The sequence below is a fragment of the Scyliorhinus torazame genome, chromosome 26 (assembly GCF_047496885.1).
Source record: "Scyliorhinus torazame isolate Kashiwa2021f chromosome 26, sScyTor2.1, whole genome shotgun sequence".
Classification (NCBI taxonomy): domain Eukaryota; kingdom Metazoa; phylum Chordata; class Chondrichthyes; order Carcharhiniformes; family Scyliorhinidae; genus Scyliorhinus; species Scyliorhinus torazame.
In genome coordinates, this window is record NC_092732.1 from 20,141,410 (window position 1) to 20,162,528 (window position 21,119).

Sequence of the window (21,119 nt, forward strand, 5' to 3'; positions counted from 1 at the left end):
GGAGATATCTTTGTTGTGACTCAGTGTAACAAAGTATCTGCCCATCAGGAGTAATCAGAATGGAGATATAAATTGGAATATCCAGACAGAACAACACAAAAGTCCATCGAGATGGAATCTGAATATCGGGCTAAGATGATGGACTGAATTCCTAACAATTAGTTCAGAACTCGTCCTGACATAACGAGGAAATCTACCACTTGTCGAGAGCATAGTTTCAAATGCATCCCTTCTTTCTAAACATACTCTACGCATTTTCCACCTCTGACATGTTGGTTTCAATCAATACTTCCTGGGTAAAGGAAAGATGGAATCATGGGATATTTCATACATCACTCTCCACATCTGTCTCTGACTGTTAAAGGCCTGTTTGCACCATCTGGCTCAACAGTTTGTTCACGAAGATAAACTCCCGTACTGGCTGAGGCTGTTCATGAAGGCCCCGGCTCCTGGCCCATTGCCGCTCGCATGAGGTGTGGCGATCCTTAGGTTAACTCACCACCAGTCAGCTCCCACTCTAAGGGGAAAGCAGCCTGTGGTCATCTGGGGCTATTGTTACTTTGATCACTTTCCCCAATTCACATCTCAGCCCGTGAAACGCATCTGAATCCTGAACTGATATTTTCAGCTCAACAGAAATCGCAGATGACATTCAATTATTTGTCAATTATTGGTCGTATTGAAACATCGTTTAATGGTCGATCAATTTGTTTATATTTACATATCGACATTTGAAATGAAATGTAGCTGGAACTATCCAATCATCAGAGAGTTCTCACTGTGACTAGACTGCTCTACAATTCTGCCATACCTTCGCGACATGGTTACAGCGGATTATCACAAATGATTCTCAACACGTTATCCTCTACACTGAACAAAGGAGTCAGTGTTTGGCCCAATGCACGGGGAGAGTTTAGCTGCTTTATAGAAGTCTCCTTGGCTCTATGTTTAGTTCCATTTAGTTTCGGGTTGTTCGGCATATCCTGTCTCCTCCAGGATTCATTAAGGAAAAATCGTCCAGGTTCTCATTTGCGACCTGCCTTCTTTTTTGATCTCTTTTCCAAAGCGGCCAAGTCCAGGGAGGCATAGAGAGGTCCGCCCTGAGACTGGGAAATATATGAAGCATTGACATTCAAAAATAGATAACATAGATGTCAAATTATTCCGAAATGAAATCGACTTTAATGAAGTGACAGAACGAGACAACTAAGAAGGATACCATTCTGTCCATTCAATCCGTACTGGCTCCTTGAAAGTGCTAGTCATTATGTGCAATCCTCACTTTAACATTCCCCATATCTTGAACAATTCTCCTCCCTTCAAACATGTCACAGCTTCCCTTTTGAAAACAACTGTTGAATCTTCTTCCAGTGCCCTCTATATCTATCTGCGAGGGTGCAGCTTAATGTGTATCTGCAATAATTGTCTGCACAAATGATATGCGATAGAGTCGTGAAATTGGAAAGCAAATTAAAGCAGACATCGTCAATGTATAACCAGACAACTGGGGCGATGTCACTGTTACTTTGATTCGATATATTTATTGTTAAAGAGCGAATCTGATGATCATGTTTCCCCGTGTGCTATCTATAGGGTCCGGCAGATACATCCAGATCCAGACAGAAACACAGACACAATAAAGAGACTGACACCGAAGAATCGCAGAGAAGGGGGTGGGGGCACATCAACAGGCCATTTAGACCATGCTGTCAGTGCCTAAACAAAATAACTTGAAACATAAAGCACGCTGGCCATTCTTATCACACTGCCCATCTCCCGATCCGTTGTTTTAAACATTCCAACACTTTAAGTGAAGATCCAGGTGCCTTATGAAATGTTTCTGCCTCAACCTCCAAATCAGGTCGCACAGCCCACACTGATCTTATTTTGCGCCTTTCACGGCTATGCAAGACCCTGCTCGTTTTACAGCAACTTTTCAAAATACTCATCAAAGCTTTCAATGAAGGTATTCTGCAGCCTATTCGGAATCAATAGTGTTCCAAGAACATACATTTAATAACGGCGCAGCGAATTTATTTTATTTGGATGTTTGTTGAGGGAATTGATGTCAACACTGAGAGCTTCCTGCTCCCCAGTCCCAACACAACACCCTCGCTCCTCCACTCCTGCCCCCGCAGAGGAATATGTTCTAATTTTAGTTAAAGCGACGAGTGTGATTTGAAACAAATGAATGTGTTCTAGAATGTGCTCTGCCAACCACGTGAAATATCTAGCGTGGGCTGGGGTGCACATTATTCCAAAAATCAGCAATTATCTGGGCAGCTTGACAGCATATTAATTGCACTTACCCGTAACGCACCGTCATGTAATCTCTGTGTCTGTGTTTGGCGGAGTTCGCCTAGGTATTAAAGAATACAATATGAATTTAAATATTATGTTCTTCCGGCGAATAGATATTCAGCTGGAGATAGACGAAGACAATAACGAATCAATGCGCCAATGGCCTTAACGCAATTGGCCCTAATTGTCAATGCGAGTCAATCCAAAAGCTTCACACACAAGCCTGTGTTCCCCCAATCGATCAACGGCCCCTCAATGCATCACTTGTCAGATAAAACGTCAATGGAGTCCAATTTGCCAATGGCTGGACAAGCCCTGTCTCGTATCCATTGCCCATCTGGTATATTAGCGGCAGATTTAATAATCCACAATTGGCCGTTTTCTGGCACCAATAGGAATGAGATGATTGAAGAATATTTTGATGGCGGTAAGTCCACTTATCAATCGGTGAATTCCTGTGTAGCCACGTAAAATGGCTGCTTCGCGATTAAATTGATCAAACCCCGACACAAAATGGCGAACGGCAGAGGCTGATGGGAAAATCAGTCAACAGGACTCAAACGGAAGGCTGCAGGTAAAACAGTGTATTCGCCTCTGGGGGAAGCCAGACTGATCAAATCATGCAGCCATTAACATCACAACAATCCAGCCATCTGCATAGTGAACAGCCATCCACAGGAACAATTGTTATACATTAGCATTGTAAAACTACTCCAGACCTCTCGGCACCAAGAGAGGCTAACACAAAGAAAGGTGGGCAACCACCCACCGATCAAGGAATGCCCCATTATTGGAGCATATCGAACCGAGTGATTGGGACCAAGTCCAATCACTTGGAACCAGGGTCAAGGTCCGCCCCGAGAGGCGGGAAGACCCTAGCTAACTGTAAGAGTAAGGGGCTAAGTTCAGATCGACCCTTCTCTTCCTGCTCGCAACCTTCGCAAGAACCTTCGACAAAGAAACTGTAAGTTTGACTCCAGCGATCGCTACCCGATAGACACTTCTAACCATCGACCTTTATCAGCCTTTGAATCCTGTGGGCTCAGGACCAATTCGAAAGACCATTCGTTTCCCTGACCTGGTGGGCCATTCCTAAAGTTAAGCATTGGCCGGTTAGTCGTAGGTATTAGTCTAGAAGTAGCATTATTGTATAAGTATTAATTGCTGTATATAATAAATGACCGTTGATTTTTAATTCTTACTAAGCGGTGTGCTGCATTATTAATCATCACTTGAACTTGAACCAAGTGGCGGTATCAGAAAGAAACCTGGCAACTCGTGAGCAAAGGTGACCGAATTAGAGCTAACACAACTAAGGCTAATAAGAGCAACATTTTGGCGACTCTGGTGGGACCCGATCTAGAAGTGGAAAACCACTCCGGGAGAACGCAAGAAATTTTGAATGAGAATCCAATTGGAAACAATTTGACGGTAGAATCACAGCAGCAACCCCACCATGATGACTACATTTTTGCCCGTTCTTGTCGGTTGCTCAGACAGTGGAGAACCGGCGTGAGACCCGCCCTGCCTGGGGAACGCCCCCCCCCCCCCCCCCCCCCCCCCCCCCCCGCCGCTGGTCAAAAACGCTCGGGTAGGGGACATACGGTATTGGTAGCCGTGCTAACCAGGGACTCCATCCAAATCTTACCCGTCGCGGCCCATACGCACCTCATTCGAACTTTTCCTTTCAAAACAGTTTTCTTTATTTGGGCGACCCTTGGGTTGCTGCCTCATGATATTGACATCCAGGAACATTTGGATGATAAACTTAGCACTGGTCCACCATGGGGAAGTGTGCCGTGTCTTAACATTTGTTTTGAAAAAAACAAAATGGGGGAGTCACATATAGTGACCAATTATAAGGGTTTAATTGGCCCCAAGAAGGACAGACACACTAAAATACCGGATATTATACCAAGGTAGTTACAGATACTATGCTTGTTTTACAAAACTCCAGAAGCTCCAGGACCGGAGGAAAACAGAACACGAGGAAAGAAAAAGAAAGAGGACAGCCAGGAGGACGTCTTTTATCGTGATCAAAATTTTTATGATGAACATTTGGTTGCGTGGGAACGCGGACCCCATTACTCCAAAGCCCCCTGCCGTTAATGTTTCACTGCCCCGCAGTACCGAGGGCCCAGTCACCAGCCACGCTGCAGAATCCTGGTGTGCCAAGTTCATAACTTGATACTCCCTGTCGTACGTAATTGAAGCACTGTTAGCGTTGGCAATACTCTGCTGTGCAGTGCAGACTATGTGCCTCCGCAAATGGCGAAGGAGAGCCGACCGCTCGCGAACCCCGGTATATCGGATCCGATCCACTATATTCGGTTATGACCAGACCCCAGACCCCCGCGATTGATAAAAAAAATAATAAAGAGCATTCACTTGCGTTATTACTGTAAATAAAGAGATGTACAATACTTTTCATGAACAAAAAAAAATGTATGATCCTGAGCCAAGTCAGGAAAGAGTACATTAAATGTTGTGATTGTTGTTGTATGTTTTAGGAAGATAGGATAATGCAATGTTTCGTGAGTATAGTGTATTAAGGTAAAATTAGAGGTTCCTAGTTTTTAATTTTTAATGCATGTCCCTGCCTGACATAGCGCACTTAGAATTTTTAGGTAAAATTTTTGTGCATAGCTAGGGTCAGAGCAGTGGCCATGTAGCAGGTGTCCCCCCGCCCCACCCCCACCCCCGGTCAGGGAATAGAAGAAACAAATTTATGTGATCATTCACGCTTCGCATTAGGATCACAAGGAGGGAATGTAGCCAAGTAAAATGGCTGCTTCCCGATTAAATTGATCAAACCCCGATCCAAAATGGCGAACGGCAGAGGCTGATGGGAAAATCAGCCAACAGGACACAAACGGAAGGCTGCAGGTAAAACAGTGGATTCGCCTCTGGGGGAAGCCAGACTGATCAAATCATGAAGCTATTAACATCACAACAATCCAGCCATCTGCATAGTGAACAGCCATCCCCGGGAACAATTGCGAGACATTAGCATTGTAAAGCTACTCCAGACCTCTCGGCACCAAGAGAGGCTAAAACAAAGAAAGGTGGGCAACCACCCCCCGATCAAGGAATGCCCCATTATTGGAGCATATCGAACCGAGTGATTGGGGCCAAGTACATTCACTTGGAACCAGGGTCAAAGTCCGCCCCGAGAGGCGGGAAGACCCTAGCTAACTATAAGAGTAAGGGGCCAAGTTCAGATCGACCCTTCTCTTCCTGCTCGCAACCTTCGCAAGAACCTTCGACAAAGAAACTGTAAGTTTGACTCCAGCGATCGCTACCCGATAGACACTCCTAACCATCGACCTTTATCAGCCTTTGAATCCTGTGGGCTCAGGACCAATTCGAAAGACCATTCGTTTCCCTGACCTGGTGGGCCATTCATAAAGTTAAGTATTGGCCTGTTCGTCGTAGGTATTAGTCTAGAAATAGCATTATTGTATAAGTATTAATTGCTGTATATAATAAATGAGCGTTGATTTAATTCTTACTAAGCGGTGTGCTGCATTATTAATCATAACTTGAACTTGAACTATGTGGCGGTATCAGAAAGATACATGGCGACTCGTGAGCAAAGGTGACAGAATTAGAGCGAATAAAACTAAGGCTAATAAGAGCAATACCTGCCATTTGATATTTAATCTGTACCAATGTTCCAATGGAACTTACCCGTTTGCCGCTCTTTCCGCCCCTGTCTTTGTGTTGTCTCGCTCAAACTGAAACTGAACAAGGACAAGAAGTATAAATGAAGTGTTAGGCCATCCAAATCCTGACCCAGGTCCCAGAAGTAGCTGAGAAAATAATTAATTGTACAGCAGTTTTCGATTCATCTTCAAATATTGAACAGAATGTCAACATGAAACATTGAAGTCAGAGTTTGTTTTGAACTGGACTTCAAACAATGCTAAACACAAAGGGAGTGTCCGTGATGTAGTTTGCAAATGTCTCAGCCACTTACTTTTCATTTTGGCGTTTGTTGCCCCATTTTCCTGAAAGAAGAAACTATAATTAGCAAAATAAAATCAGGAGAATGGAATGACATTTGATACGCAATCATGGCAATGTCCCTCATGAACAGGATTCCTCACCTGATCTGCCGCCTTTACAAATCCAAATGGGAAGTAGAATCAACAAGAGAACCAGAACCGCCAGGACAGCGATGAAAGCGGGAAGCGTCCGACTGCACCATCCTGCAGAGACAAAACAATTAGAATCTGCTTCTCTGCTACATCCCTATCTCCTGGCATTCTCAGTTTTCTCTGCCACATCCCTATCTCCTGGCATTCTCAGTTGGGAAATCAGTTATAAAATCGGAATCTGAACCTTGGGAGCGAAAGGGGAAAGTAAAGCCCGGGGAACTGAGTGAAAAACGTGAAATGGAATCAAAGAATTTACAGTGCAGAAGGAGGCCATTCGGCCCATCGAGTTTGCATCGGCCCTTGGAAAGAGCACCCTTCAGCCTATCCCTTTAACCCAGTTACCTCACCGAACATTTTTTGGACTCGAAGGACAATTTAGCATGGTAAATCCACCTAACCTGCACATCTTTGGACTGTGGGAGGAAACCGGAGCACCCGAAGGAAACCCACGCAGACACGGGGAGAACGTGCAGACTCCGCACAGACAGTGACCCAAGCCGGGAATCGAAACTGGGACCCTGGAGCTGTGAAGCAACAGTGGTAACCACTGTGCTAACGTGCCGCCCTTTGGTTTCGCTCTGTTGAAGTGTTTTGAAAAAGTAACTATGTTAAAGGTGTTCGAAATATCTCCGAATAAGAAAATGGCTAGAGTATTCGAGTGCACAACGTTAGACCATGGACATCAACTATCTGACAGGCCTGTTGAAGAACATAATATTTAAATTCATATTGCATTCTTTAATACCTAGGCGAACTCCGCCAAGCACAGACAAAGAGATTACATGACGGTGCGTTACAGGTAAGTGCAATTAATATGCTGTCACACTCACAGTGCATCAGTTTGTATGATGCAAACAGCACCTGATGCTATAGTGGAAAAACTGAGCCAGTGAATGATGCTGCCCTTTGTCCTCGTGGCAACTCTGAAAGTTCTATCCAAATTGGGTCAATCTCCCTCGGCTTTCCCTCATAGACCTGTACATTGCTCCCCATTAAATATTTCTGCAGATCCCCTTCTGAAAAAAAACTCGTAAATATGATTTTGCTGCGTGTTCCAGATTTCATGAACTTTCATTGTAAATCACACTCTCCAAAGATGCGCAGTTCTTTGCTGATTATCTTCAGTCTGTGTCCCCTTGACTGCTCACCTCCTGCCATTGTACACAGTTCCTATTCGTTGCTCCATCGAAACGTTCTGGTTTTGATCACCGCCTCGATCATTTCTCTTCTTAGCCTTCTCGTCCGTAAGGACAGGAGTCCAAGTTTCTCCAGTCTCTCCACATTAACTGAAGTGGCCAGTTCCCAACAAATCTCCCCGGCTCTCTCGGTAGACTTGTGACTTCCACCCCGAAAAAGCTGTGTGCAGCTGATCACAATACTGTGAACGTGACCAGCCAATGCTTTCTGGCGCATTAACACATCTCCCTTGCTTTTAGACTCGATTCCTCAATTTAAAAAATCAATAATTGCGGACGTCTTCCAGCATTAATTTATCTCCCCATTTCCATCTCCAAACATTACTGAATCAGAGACTAATTGCAGCACATAAGGAGCCCATTCAGCCCACCAACTCTCTGCTACCTCTCTGCAGCAACAACCCGCTTTATTCCACTCGCCTGCAATTCCTCTTCCCCCTGCCCATTCTTCCATTTCTCACCATTCTCCAATTCCCTTTCGAACGCCACGATTGAACTGCTTCAACCACACTCTCAGGCAGTGTGTTCCAATGATTAACATTCGGTGTACAGAAGGGTTCTCCAAATTATTGCAGTTAATTACTTTCCCAATCACAGCACCTTTCTACCGTCTGACCCTCCATCCTTCGGTCACGGGGTACAGATTTGCACTCTGTACTCAGCCCAGATCCCTCCTGATCTGTAAACGCAACAATCAAATATCTGGTCAAACTTCTCTTCTCCGAGGAGAACAGCATCAGTGTATATCGGTAATGCACGGGAATTAATTTTCCCGCCCTTGACACCATTGCCTTGAATCCTTTCTGCACTGTCTCTAATACATTCTCCATACAGTCTGGTGCCCAGATAGGACTAATACTCCAGTTGACGCTGAACCAGAGTTTTGTTAATGTTCATCACAGCTCCCTTCTTGTTCTACGTTCTGCCCTATTGCTAATGTCAAGAGCTTTGCATGCATTAGTAATCGCCCTGCCCCTGTCAATGGTTTGTGACAATAAAGCTCCGATTCCCCTGCCCAAGTAAAACCTGTGCGATACACTTGGGATAATTTCTGAAAATGACATTTCTGTGAAATGCTAGACCTAGAGTTTAATGTTCTACAAGATTGTATGTCTCAGAAAGCAGGATTCAACCAATAACACAGATGTTCACGGATGATGGGTTCTGGAAAATGAGATTCAGAGAAAATAACTGAATGTCTCAGAAAACAAGTCATTTTTAGACAAAAATTTCAACTTTTGTCTGGTTTCTGTTTGTAAAGACCATCCAGCATAGGACTGGTCACAAGTCCATTCCAAAGTCTACTCCGAAAAAAGGGCGGCTATTGCAGATTCAATAACTTCGAAAAGGGAAACCAGATTCTAGTTTAAAGGGAAAATGTGACAGAGCTATCGGGGTAAAGATTGGAGAGCCTTTGTTTTTATGTAACATGCTTCAGAGTCTTATATTCCAGTTATCATTCTTCTTGATTATAACTTGAATTCAAACCATCATTGTGAAGATCGCCAACGCACCTGTCCTTGACTCTGCTGATTTGGGGAACGACACGCTCGTTGTCCATTTTTTGATTCGAGACCCCAGTTGAACAATACAAGTACAGACAGCGCCACTACTCCAGATTTCCATCGGCACCATGATCTGACTGGTGATGCTGTAGGTCCCGTCCTCCGACATTGTACCGGGAACGCTCGATCCCTCGGTTACCAGGCCGGAAATATTCCAGAAAATAGCAATCCGGTTCGAAGAAAGTCCACTGACCCAACACACCAAGGGGACGGTTTCACTCGAATTCGCCTCACCCCGTGGCACAAATATCAGCACCGCCGTCTTGTAGGTGGAACTGTCTGGACACAGATTGAGACATAGTCAAGATTGATCGAATCTAATCCGGAGTCAGGAGGTCATGTTGCAGCTGTACAGAACTCTGGTACGGCCGCATTTGGAGTATTGCGTACAGTTCTGGTCACCGCATTATAGGAAGGACGTGGAGGCTTTGGAGCGGGTGCAGAGGATATTTACCAGGATGTTGCCTGGTATGGAGGGAAAATCTTATGAGGAAAGGCTGATGGACTTGAGGTTGTTTTCGTTGGAGAGAAGAAGGTTAAGAGGAGACTTAATAGAGGCATACAAAATGATCAGGGGATTGGATAGGGTGGACAGTGAGAGCCTTCTCCCGCAGATGGAAATGGCTGGCACGAGGGGACATCGCTTTAAACTGAGGGGTAATAGATACAGGACAGAGATCAGAGGTAGGTTCTTTACGCAAAGAGTAGTGAGGCCGTGGAATGCCCTACCTGCTACAGGAGTGAACTCGCCAACATTGAGGGCATTTCAAAGTTTATTGGATAAACATATGGATGATAATGGCATAGTGTAGGTTAGATGGCTTTTGTTTCGGTGCAACATCGTGGGCCGAAGGGCCTGTACTGCGCTGTATCGTTCTATGTTCTATGTTCTATGACACACACAAAATGATAAAACTGTGCATGATCAGAATTCATTTCATTCGTTCTCTTACCTCCAACCAATAATGTAGCTGCTTTCTGGAGCGGTGCATAGCTAGCTATATGAACACAGTAGTAGGAACCCGAGTCATTCGCCTGAACATTGCGGATTTCCAGAATCAGGACTTCTTTGCTGTTGCCTTTTTTAGAAATGAACTTACAATCGGCCCCATTACAGGATGAAATGTTGATTGCTTTCGGGGCTTCATCCACTCCTTGTTTATACCAGCCATAGCTAGACTCCAATTCCACTTCGTAAATGTAATGACAGGTTAATTCCACCATCTGCCCGACTTCAGCGGTCATTGGGAAGGGCTTCTGAGACAAAGAGGTCTCGGAATCTGTAACCAGAGAGATTATTGTTACGTTATCAATGATTATTGAGAGATTGGAAACATCTGCTTTGAAACGCTTCAGCTATAATTAAAGAACAATCTCTTTGTAGTTTTACAGAGTTTTTGGTGAGATTTATTCTTCAATTTATTTCTGTTTCGGTTTATAGGAGGAAGCAGTAAACATATTGACACTAACTGGTGAAATCCCTTCACCTGATCACTGGATCACAGTTTTATCTCAGGAAACAATCATTCTCGCATTTTACTGAACGGAGGGAATTCCGGTTAAATTTCCTACCGCCGTTTACTCACCGTAACTCCGCAGAACCAGGAAAATGAGTATGAGGGGGAAATGTTCCTTTGCCATCTTGAGTCGGAGCCTGCTCCCCGTTTTCGCTCTCACTCGCTTGTTACTGTGGCCGGAGTGACCGCGGACTGACCAGAGCTCAGGGCCAGATCCGGTGGAAACGATGATGATCTGTGCTCTGGAAAGTATGACACCATTCTGTGAACAGTGTCTTGGTGAATGTGACGTTCATTTGCGCTGCCGTGACGCCTGGGTGTCACAGCTCACAAGGGACAGAAGAGCTCACAACAATCTGATTGGCTGTAGTTCAGAGGCGGGGCGGAATAATAACTGCAGGGATCTATGCTGAATACAGCAGTTAGTAATTCACTCAATGTGATCCATCCCAGATTGTCATTGGGATGATGTTGCTGATCCAACTTATAAGACATCTAACAATCCGCCCCTCAGCCTTGTCTTCGCCAGTTAAACAATTCCCAGCCTGTTCCCTATTTCTAGTTATTTATGACATTTCGGCCCAGCTCACACTCTTGTAAATCGTGTTTGCTCCATTGCCAATATGGGAGGGAGGGGACGAGAAATTTGCAATTAGTACAAGTTTTCCAAACAAGGACCCATATATAAAAACAATTCAACAGAATTTGAATCATTTTCCTCTGTAGCCTTCTATGTGTCTTTCTAGTGAATATCACCAAGATGATCATGGAAATGGGCGTTGCTTTGGAATTATTCACAGGTCGAATAAACCAATCTTTTGAGTAGCATCAGGAACAGGTCAGAACCCTGGGCCTCTCTTCAACTGGGTTGGATTTCGATTCTGAGCCGCATTCACACTCGCACATTCTGTTGTTGAGTGAGTGGCTTCTCTTTAAAATAAAATTTCAAGCAAAAGGGTTAAGTTAAAAGCATTTCCCCTTTGGGTAAAATAGTGACAACATTATTAAACGGTGAACAGGGGAGATACTCGAGTAAATTTAGCCTGCATGCCATCTGTTCGTAAAGCCGCCAATAAACGTTTCTTGTGGTCGACTCCCAATGCTATGCCACACATTTTCCTAAAGATATGCCTCAGGAAATATTTGGATATCATTATCATGGAAATTCAGTACATTCCGGGCAGAGAACATGTCTTAGAAGCTGCAATATGGAAACACATTAGTGGGGGAAAATTAAGAGTGAAAGTTGTACCATGTATTTCTTTGTAAATGCAAAGATTTGCATTTATCTTCTGATGAAAGGAAGAGGTCATCAATTTATATTCGTTCGTTCATAGGATGTGATCATCGTTGGTCAGGGCGGCATTAATTGCCCATCCATAACTGTCTCTACATTATGCGAGGAATAGATAGGGTGGAAACTCAGAGTCTTTCTCCAAGGGTGGACTTGCAAATGACAAGGGGCCACAGGTTCAAGGTGAGAGGAGTTTTGTTTAATGGCGATGTGCGGAGTGAGTTTATCATGCAGAGAGCGGTGGGTGCCTGGAACTCGCGGCGAGAGGATGTGGTGAAATCAGGCACATTAACACAATTTAAGAGACATCTGGATGGATAGATGAAGAAGGGGAAATAGAGGGATACGACTAAGGACAGCAGTTTTTTTGTTTGGGCATCATGGTCAGAACGGTGGAGCGCCGTAGGGCCTGACCGATTATGTATTTTTCATTGTTCTTTTATAAGGGGATGAGGGGCAGGTTTGTTCACCTCTGTAGTCCATGGCGTGTCGGCACACCAACCTTTGGCTTGTTTCTCCAGGCGCTTGATCCAGGAACAGGAAAGGAATGGCGATAAAGTCCCAAGCCAGTGTGCGGTTAGGAAGACAATTGGTGTCTTGTTCCCATCTCCCTTCCTGTGTTGCCGTGTTCTGTGTGTTTCGATATTACACAGTGCGATCCCAGTGAGACGCTGATGAAGGCATTGTGCAATTGTGAATAAAATTGGGAATCAGTTAATTTTATTGAAATCCCGGTAAGGGCAGAGAAATAGGAAATTGGTATAACATTAATAAACACACTATTACTGAGCATGATCGTACACCAGCCTGTTCTCTGTTTAGCTGCATCCACTCTGGGCGGTAACCCCGCATTCTGTCTGCAGTTTCACATTGCATGCCAGTATGTGACCTCTGAAGGCAGTTCTGTGGGTGAAGCGCCTCAACTGTAAAAACAGGAAAACCACAGAGCGCTTTTGGCTCGAACATATTTTCCATCTCAAGCAGAGAGTGGTCACAATCTCGGGGACTGATATTCAGACCAAATGGGCTGTGGGCGAGGTAATTTTAACGCTCAAAGCAAACAACTGCGGTCACCGCCAATGCGCCTCGTTGCTGCCAGACCAGCTCTCTGCTGCAAGTTCTACTCCCCCGCTCCTTCGCCATGGAAGGTCAAGCATTTCTGCAGAAAAGGTCAAACTCTGAGCACAGTTAATTTCGTAACTCATGCTGCCAGTGATTCCTGCCACCAGACAACAACAGGAATGCATTTCGCTCTTGTCTCCCACCTTCCATTCCTCACCATTCTGCTGAAGATTCCGTGACCTGGGTTCCTGAGGAGTCTTGAAGAGAATTTTCAGCACAGATTTTCCTGCTTTGAGTTCAGAATTGGGTCATGTTTCCTCTGAGATATTCCCATGAAGAATCATTTGACCCAGCAGCAGTTACTAATTGTTTTCTCTCTGTCAGGATTGTACATTTTCATCCATTGCCGGAACTGCCTGGATGATTCTGCCTAGAATATTCATCCTCATTTGGATTTGAAATTCATATTGTGGCTGATCGGGTGAATATTGATGATTAACACCGATATTTGTCTGAACGCTTGTTTAATGTCCATTGTTTAAAGTACTAATTGCGTTTATTATTTCAGAAAACCGAATGAACAGACCCCACAGCGACAAGCCAGTAAGCGAAGTGTTTTTAAAGCTCATCACTGACATCAGTCTGTAAATAGTCCAACTCGGGAAGGGGCCATACTGGACCTGGTATTGGGGAATGATCCTGGCCAGGTCCTTGAAGTTTCAGTCAGTGATTACTTTGGGAATAGCGATCACAATTCCGTAAGTTTTAGATTACTCATGGACAAAGACGAGAGTGCTCCTGAAGGAAGAGTGTTAAATTGGGGAAAGGCCAAGTATAACCAAATTCGGCAGGAGCTAGGGAATGTAGACTGGGAGCAGCTGTTTAAGGGTAAATCCACACTTGAAATTTGGGATTCTTTTAAGGAAAGGTTGATCAGAGTGCAGGACAGAAAAGTCCCTGTGAAAATGAGGGATAGAAATGGCAAGATTAAGGAACCATGGATGACGGGTGGCATTGTGAGACTAGCTAAGATGAAAAAGGAAGCATACATATGATCTAGACGACATAAAACTGATGAAGCTTTGGAGGAATATCGTGAAAGTAGGACAAATCTCAAACGCGCAATAAAGAGGACTAGTAGGGGTCATGGAATATCTTTGGCTAACAGGGTTAAGGAAAATCCCAAAGCCTTTTATTCGTATATAAGGAGCAAGAGGGTAACTAGGGAAAGGATTGGCCGACTCAAAGACAAAAGAGGGAACTTATGCGTGGAGTCAGAGGAAATGGGTGAGATTCTATGTGAGTACTTTGCATCGGTATTCATCAAGGAGAGGAACATGACGGATGTCGAGGTTAGGGATGGATGTCGGCATAAGGAAGGGGGAAGTTTTGGGTATTCTAAAAAGCATGAAGGTGGACAAGTCCCAGGTCTGGATGGGATCTATCCCAAGTTGCTGAGGGAATAGAGGGACGAAATAGCTGGGGCCTTAACAGATATATTTGAGCATCCTTGAGCACGGGTGAGGTCCCGGAGGACTGGAGAATTGCTAAAGTAGTCCAAGTGTTTAAGAAGGGTAGCAGGGATAATCCAGGGAATTATTGACCTGTGAGCTTGACGCCAGTGGTAGGCAAACTGTGGGAGAAGATACTGAGGGAAAGGATCTATTCACACTTGGAAGAAAATAGACTAAAATAGACAGGCAACATAGTTTTGTGCAGGGAAGGTCTTGTCTTTCAAACCTAATATAATTATTTGAGGAAGTGACAAAGTTAATTAATGAGGGAACGGCTGTCGTACACATGGACTTCAATAAGGCGTTTGATAAAGTTTCCCATGGCAGGTTGATGGAAAAAGTGAAGTCGCATGGGGTTCAGGGTGTACAAGCTAGATGGATAAAGAACTGGCTGGGCAACAGGAGACAGAGAGTATTGGTGGAAGGGATTGTCTCAAAATGGAGAAGGGTGACTAGTGGTGTTCCACAGGGATCCGTGCACGGACCACTGTTGTTTATGATATACATAAATGATCTGGACGAAGGTACAGGTGGTCTGATTAGCAAGTTTGCAGATGATACTAAGATTGGTGCAGTTGCAGATAGCGAGGAGGACTGTCAGAGAATACAGCAGAATATAGATAGTTTGGAGAGTTGGGTAGAGAAATGGCAGATGGAGTTCAATCCAGGCAAATGCGAGGTGATGCATTTTGGAAGAACCAATTCGAGAGCGGACCATACGGTCAATGGAAGAGTCCTGGGGAAAATTGATGTACATAGGGAACTGGAAGGTCAGGTCCATTGAACCCTGAAGGTGGCAACGCAGGTCGATAGAGTATTCAAGAAGGCATACAGAATGCTTACCTTCATCGGGCGGGGTATTGAGTACAAGAGTCGGCAGGTCATGCTGCAGTTGTATAGGACTTTCGTTAGACCACATTTGGAATACTGCGTGCTTTCCTGGTCGCCACATTACGAGAATGATGTGGATGCTTTAGGGAGGGTGCAGAGGAGTTTCACCAGGATCTTGCCTGGCATGGAGGGTGCTAGCTATGAAGACAGGTTAGTATTGTTTTCGTTGGAAAGGCGGAGGTTGAGGGGGGGGGGACCTGATTGAGGTATACAAAATTATTAGAGGTACGGACAGGGTGGATAGCAAGAAGCTTTTTCCAAGAGTGGTGGTGTCAATTACATAAGATCACGATTTCAAGGTGAGAGGGGGAAAGTTTAAGGGAGATGTGCGTGGAAAGTGTTTTACGTAGAGGGTGGTGGGTGCCTGGAACGCTTTGCCAGCGGAGGTGGTAGAGGCGGGCACGATAGCGTCATTTAAGATGTATCGAGATAGATATATGAACGGGAGGGGAACAAAGGGAAGTAGATCCTTGGAAAATAGGCGACAGTTTTAGATAGAGGATCTGGATCGGCGCAGGCTGGGAGGGCCGAAGGGCCTGTTCCTGTGCTGTAATTGTCTTTGTTGTTTTGTACTTTGTGTTCTCTCTGTATTTATAACTGTTTCAGAATTCAGTTTATTCCCAAAGCCATAACCAATGTATTGATGCTTTAAATTTCCCACGTTCCTTCATGTTTTATTCTGAGATGAGTTAATAATTCCGATTGTCTTTACTTAACTGAGCAGAGACTAAATGGCCATAGCCAATTGCAACACGAAGAGGCAATTCGGCCCCTCGAGTCTGCTCTGCTATACAACAAGATCATAGCTGACCTGATTGTTGATTTTATCTCCATCCTCCTGTCTGCCTCCCTACAACCCTGTCCTCCATTGTTAATTCAACCCGCTCTAATTCAGCCTTGACTATATTCAATGACCCCCGCCACACTCCTCTGTGGGAATGGGAATTTCAAACACCAGTGAGCCACTGAGAGAAGACATTCATCCTCGTCCCCCTCTTACTGCAGAAACTGTGTTCCCTACTTCAATATTCCCTGACGAGAGGACGCATCTTTCCAACAGTTACTGTGGTAATCGTTTCGGAATTCTATCTGTTTTAAGGACGAAAATACGAAGACGAAGCAGGAATGCGCTTTTCCACCGCGCGATTCCGCTCCACAGTTTAATCAAACCATGTCTGACCTGATAGTAACCTCAGTTCTGCATAAGGCCTGCTCCTGATCACCTCTCAACTCCCTGTTTACCAAGGACATTCCAATCTCTGCCTTAAAAAGTTTCAACGATACTCCTTCAACCGCCATTGAAAGGAAGGAAGTTATCAAGATTCACGACCCTCTCAGAGTAAACAAATTATCCTAATTTTCCTTTTAAACGGACGACCCATTATTTTTAAACAGTGACCCCCCCCCCCCCCCCAATTCTAGATTTTCCTACAAAAGAAAACATCTTCTCCACATCCACCCTTTCAATACCCTTTTGGATCTGATACATTTCAATACAGTCGCCTCTTGCTCTTTCAACTCTAGTGGATATGATACATATAACCATTCCAACTGTTCGTCATGGGACAAATTACGGGCATTATTCTGATACACTTCTGCGAATGACTTCCAACGCATTTACATCCTTCCTGAACTAAAGTGACTAATGTTGTCCAGAGTATTCCAAATGTGGTATCGCTCGTACAACTGAAGTGTAAACTCACTACTTTTTCATTGAATACGCCTCCTCTCAGTAAATGAAAACGTTCTGTTAGATTTCCCAATTACTTGCTCTGCCTTCACACTGTGATTCATTCGCCAGGACACCCAGATGTATCGCACCTCAGATATTTGAAATCTCTCATCATCTTGATAATGTGTTCTTCTTTTCTTTCTCCTCCCAAACTGGATCAATTCACATTTTCCCCACATTATTCTCCAGCTAACAGATCTTTGCCCAAACCCTTAATTTCTCTTTATTTGTCGTTGCCTCCATTTGTCAACTTCACAACTTTCCTTCCGACATATCTTTGAGTTGTCAGTAATTTTGGCAACCACCCTTCCAAACATTTCAGCCGAGTCATTTGTATCAATTGTAAACAGTCGGGGTCCCAGAACAGTTCCCTTTGACAGCCAAACCTTACATCTTGCCAACGTGTTCTGCCGAGTCCATGCTTCCTTTTATCCAACCAAATGTCTACACTTGCCAACATGTTGCCCAAAAGCATCAGTTTTGTTATTTATTTATTTTCGGTAATACCGTGTGGCGTCACTTTATCAAATCTCTTCTCAAAGTATCTCACCAATCTTTTTATTCACAGCACATGATACTTGTCCAAAAGTAATCTACAAGTCGGTTAAACTTGATTTCTCTTGCATAAAACATGTTGACTTTGAATGATTTCATTGAATTGATCGAAGTGTCATTCTTCGCCTTCTTTAAGAATAACGTCGAATGTTTTCCCCATATAAGATGTAAAGCCAACTGGCCTATATTTCGTACCTTCTGTCTCACAAACAAACAAAGAACAAAGAAATGTACAGCACAGGAACAGGCCCTACGGCCCTCCAAGCCCATGCCGACCTTGCTGCCCGACTAAACTACAATCCTCTACACTTCCTGGATCCGTATCCCTCTATTCCCATCCTATTCATGTATTTGTCAAGATGCTCCTTAAATGTCCCTATCGTCCCTGCTTTCACCACCTCCTCTGGCAGCGAGTTCCAGGCACCCACTACCCTCTGTGTAAAAAACTTGCCTCGTACATCTACTCTAAACCTTGCCCCTCTCACCTTAAACCTATGCCCCCAAGTAATTGACCCCTCTACCCTGGGGAAAAGCCTCTGACTATCCACTCTGTCTATGCCCCTCAAAATTTTGTAGGCCTCTATCTGGTCGCCCCTCAACCTCCGTCGTTCCAGTGAGAACAAACCGAGTTTTTTCATCCGCTCCTCATAGCTAATGCCCTGCATACCAGGCAACATTCTGGTAAATCTCTTCTGCACCCTCTCTACAGCTTCCACATCCACATCCTTCTGGTAGTGTGGCGACCAGAATTGAACACTATACTCCAAGTGTGGCCTAACTAAGGTTCTATACAGCTGCAACATGACTTGCCAATTCTTGTACTCAATGCCCCGGCCAATGAAGGCAAGCATGCCGTATGCCTTCTTGACTATCTTCTCCAACTGTGTTGCCCCTTTCAGTGAGGTGGACCTGTACACATAGATCTCTCTGACTTCCAATACTCTTGAGGGTTCTACCATTCACTGTGTATTCCCTACCTGCATTAGACCTTCCAAAATGCATTACCTCACATTTGTCCGGATTAAACTCCATCTGCCATCTCTCCGCCCAAGTCTCAAAATAACCTAAATCCTGCTGTATCCTCTGACAGCCCTCATCGCTATCCGCAATACCACTAACCTTTGTGTCGTCTGCAAACTTACTAATCAGACTAGTAACATTTTCCTCCAAATCATTGAAATACTACAAACAGCAAAGGTCCCTGCACTGATCCCTGCGGAACACCACTGGTCACAGCCCTCCAATTAGATAAGCATCGTTCCATTGCTACACTCTGCCTTCTATGACCAAGCCAGTTCTGTATCCACCTTGCCAGCTCACCCCTGATCCCGTGAGACTTCACCTTTTGTACTAGACTACCATTAGGGACCTTGTCAAAGGCCTTACTGAAGTCCATATAGACAACATCCACTGCCCTAGCTGCAATAATAATTTTTGTGACCTCCTCGACAAACTCTATCAAGTTACTGAGACACGACCACCCCTTCACAAAACCGTGCTGCCTCTCACTAATACGTCCATTTGCTTCCAAATGGGAGTAGATCCTGACTCGAAGAATTCTCTCCAGTAATTTCCCTACCACTGAAGTAAGGCTCACCGGCCTGTAGTTGCCGGGATTATCCTTGCTACCCTTCTTAAACAGAGGAACAACATTGGCTATTATCCAGTCCTCCGGGATATCACCTGAAGACAGTGAGGATCCAAAGATTTCTGTCAAGGCCTCAGCAATTTCCTCTGCAGCCTCCTTCAGTATTCTGGGGTAGATCCCATCAGGCCCTGGGGACTTATCTACCTTAATATTTTTTAAGACACCCAACACCTCGTCTTTTTGGATCTCAATGTGACCCAGGCTGTCTACACACCCTTTTCCAGACTCGACATCTACCAATTCCTTCTCTTTGGTGAATACTGATGCAAAGTATTCATTTAGTACCTCGCCCATTTCCTCTGGCTCCACACATAGATTCCCTTTCCTATCCTTCAGTGGGCCAACCCTTTCCCTGGCTACCCTCTTGCTTTTTATGTATGTGTAAAGAGCCTTGGGATTTTCCTTAACCCTATTTGCCAATTACTTTTCGTGACCCGTTCTAGCCCTCCTGAGGTGTTGTCATCTCCGGTTTGCTGCCAGTGTCATGTGCTAGCGAGGTGAGGAACAGGGAGAGAGTGCAGTTAAACACGTGGCTACAGGAATGGTGTTGGAGGGAGGCTTTCAGTTACTTGGATAATTGGAGCACATTCTGGCGAAGGTGGGACCTGTAGAAACAGGACGGGTTACACCTGAATCAGAGGGGCACCAATATCCTGGGAGGGAAATTTGCTGCAGCTCTTCGGGGAGTGGGGGGGGGGGGGGGGGTCGATATGGTACGAATTACGTAATGGCATGATGGGAAAACTGGTCAATGGGAAGACTGGTCAAAATGTTTGATACAATGTAAGAAAGGCTGAACCAATCATTCCAGCTCACCAGGCCCATGTAAAGAATGCTCAAAGTTCACCAGTCCCCTGTAAGAAATGCTGCCCTAACCATTTCAGACTGTAAGACTGATAAGGCCAACTCTGCATAACTTGAAGTCTGGAAAGATCAGCGAAGTTCGAGCCAGTCCAAAACACCGGACCTCGGCAAATCCTGATAAAACGAACTCGTCATAACCCAGGGCCGTAGGAATTAAACAAGATAAGTTCAGGAAGAAATAATTCTATTCCGACCTTTCAATGTTCCCTCCAAAGACAAGATAATGTTATGAGCGATGTGACCCAAAAAGGTCTGTTCAATGGTTCCGTTTGTATTTCCGATCAAATTCCTGACTAAACTGTTGTCACACAAGCTTGATAATGATAATTATCATGATAATGTATAAATATTGAGCTAATTCTCTGCGAAAGCGTGGAACTTGCGAAAGACTCAGCAGTGTATTTGACTGTTCTCTGACTTCGTTTCATCCAGTATTGCATGCAGTCTTTTCGAAAATAAAGCTTTGTTATTTTGTCTTAACGAGCGTGTTGAATCTTTCTGCTACAGAAATGGGAAAATATTGACTTTAGCATTTGGCGCAAGCGAGCAGTTATCAAGATCCTGAGTAAATTCCGTGGGGGACTGAAGAAGTGATCGAGCCAGACCCGGAGGAAAGAGACGGACGCCGGCACAAGGTAAGATTAACCTTGGTCTCTATCTCTCTCTCTCGGATTGGTAGTTCGACCTCTCATCCCTGACGGAAGTAACTAAACAGGTGACGGTGCTCGAATCTAAATTGTACTGTTAGTAGAATACTTAGGGTTAGCGACCCGAATTGTGGTGAGCCCTAGGTCAGGGACTTCTTGTTATACAGGTTTAA

General features: G+C 44.5%; 1 long non-coding RNA gene across 1 annotated transcript; it reads right to left on the bottom strand.

The window, feature by feature from the left end:
• Positions 1-795: 795 nt before the first annotated feature.
• On the bottom strand, positions 796-6,514 carry LOC140403069 (uncharacterized). Its single transcript, XR_011938243.1, has 5 exons — positions 6,411-6,514; positions 6,281-6,311; positions 5,992-6,044; positions 2,310-2,359; positions 796-1,106 (listed from the first exon to the last, which is right to left on the bottom strand). It is a non-coding gene; the product is annotated as an uncharacterized lncRNA (long non-coding RNA).
• Between the last annotated feature and the right edge of the window lie 14,605 nt (positions 6,515-21,119).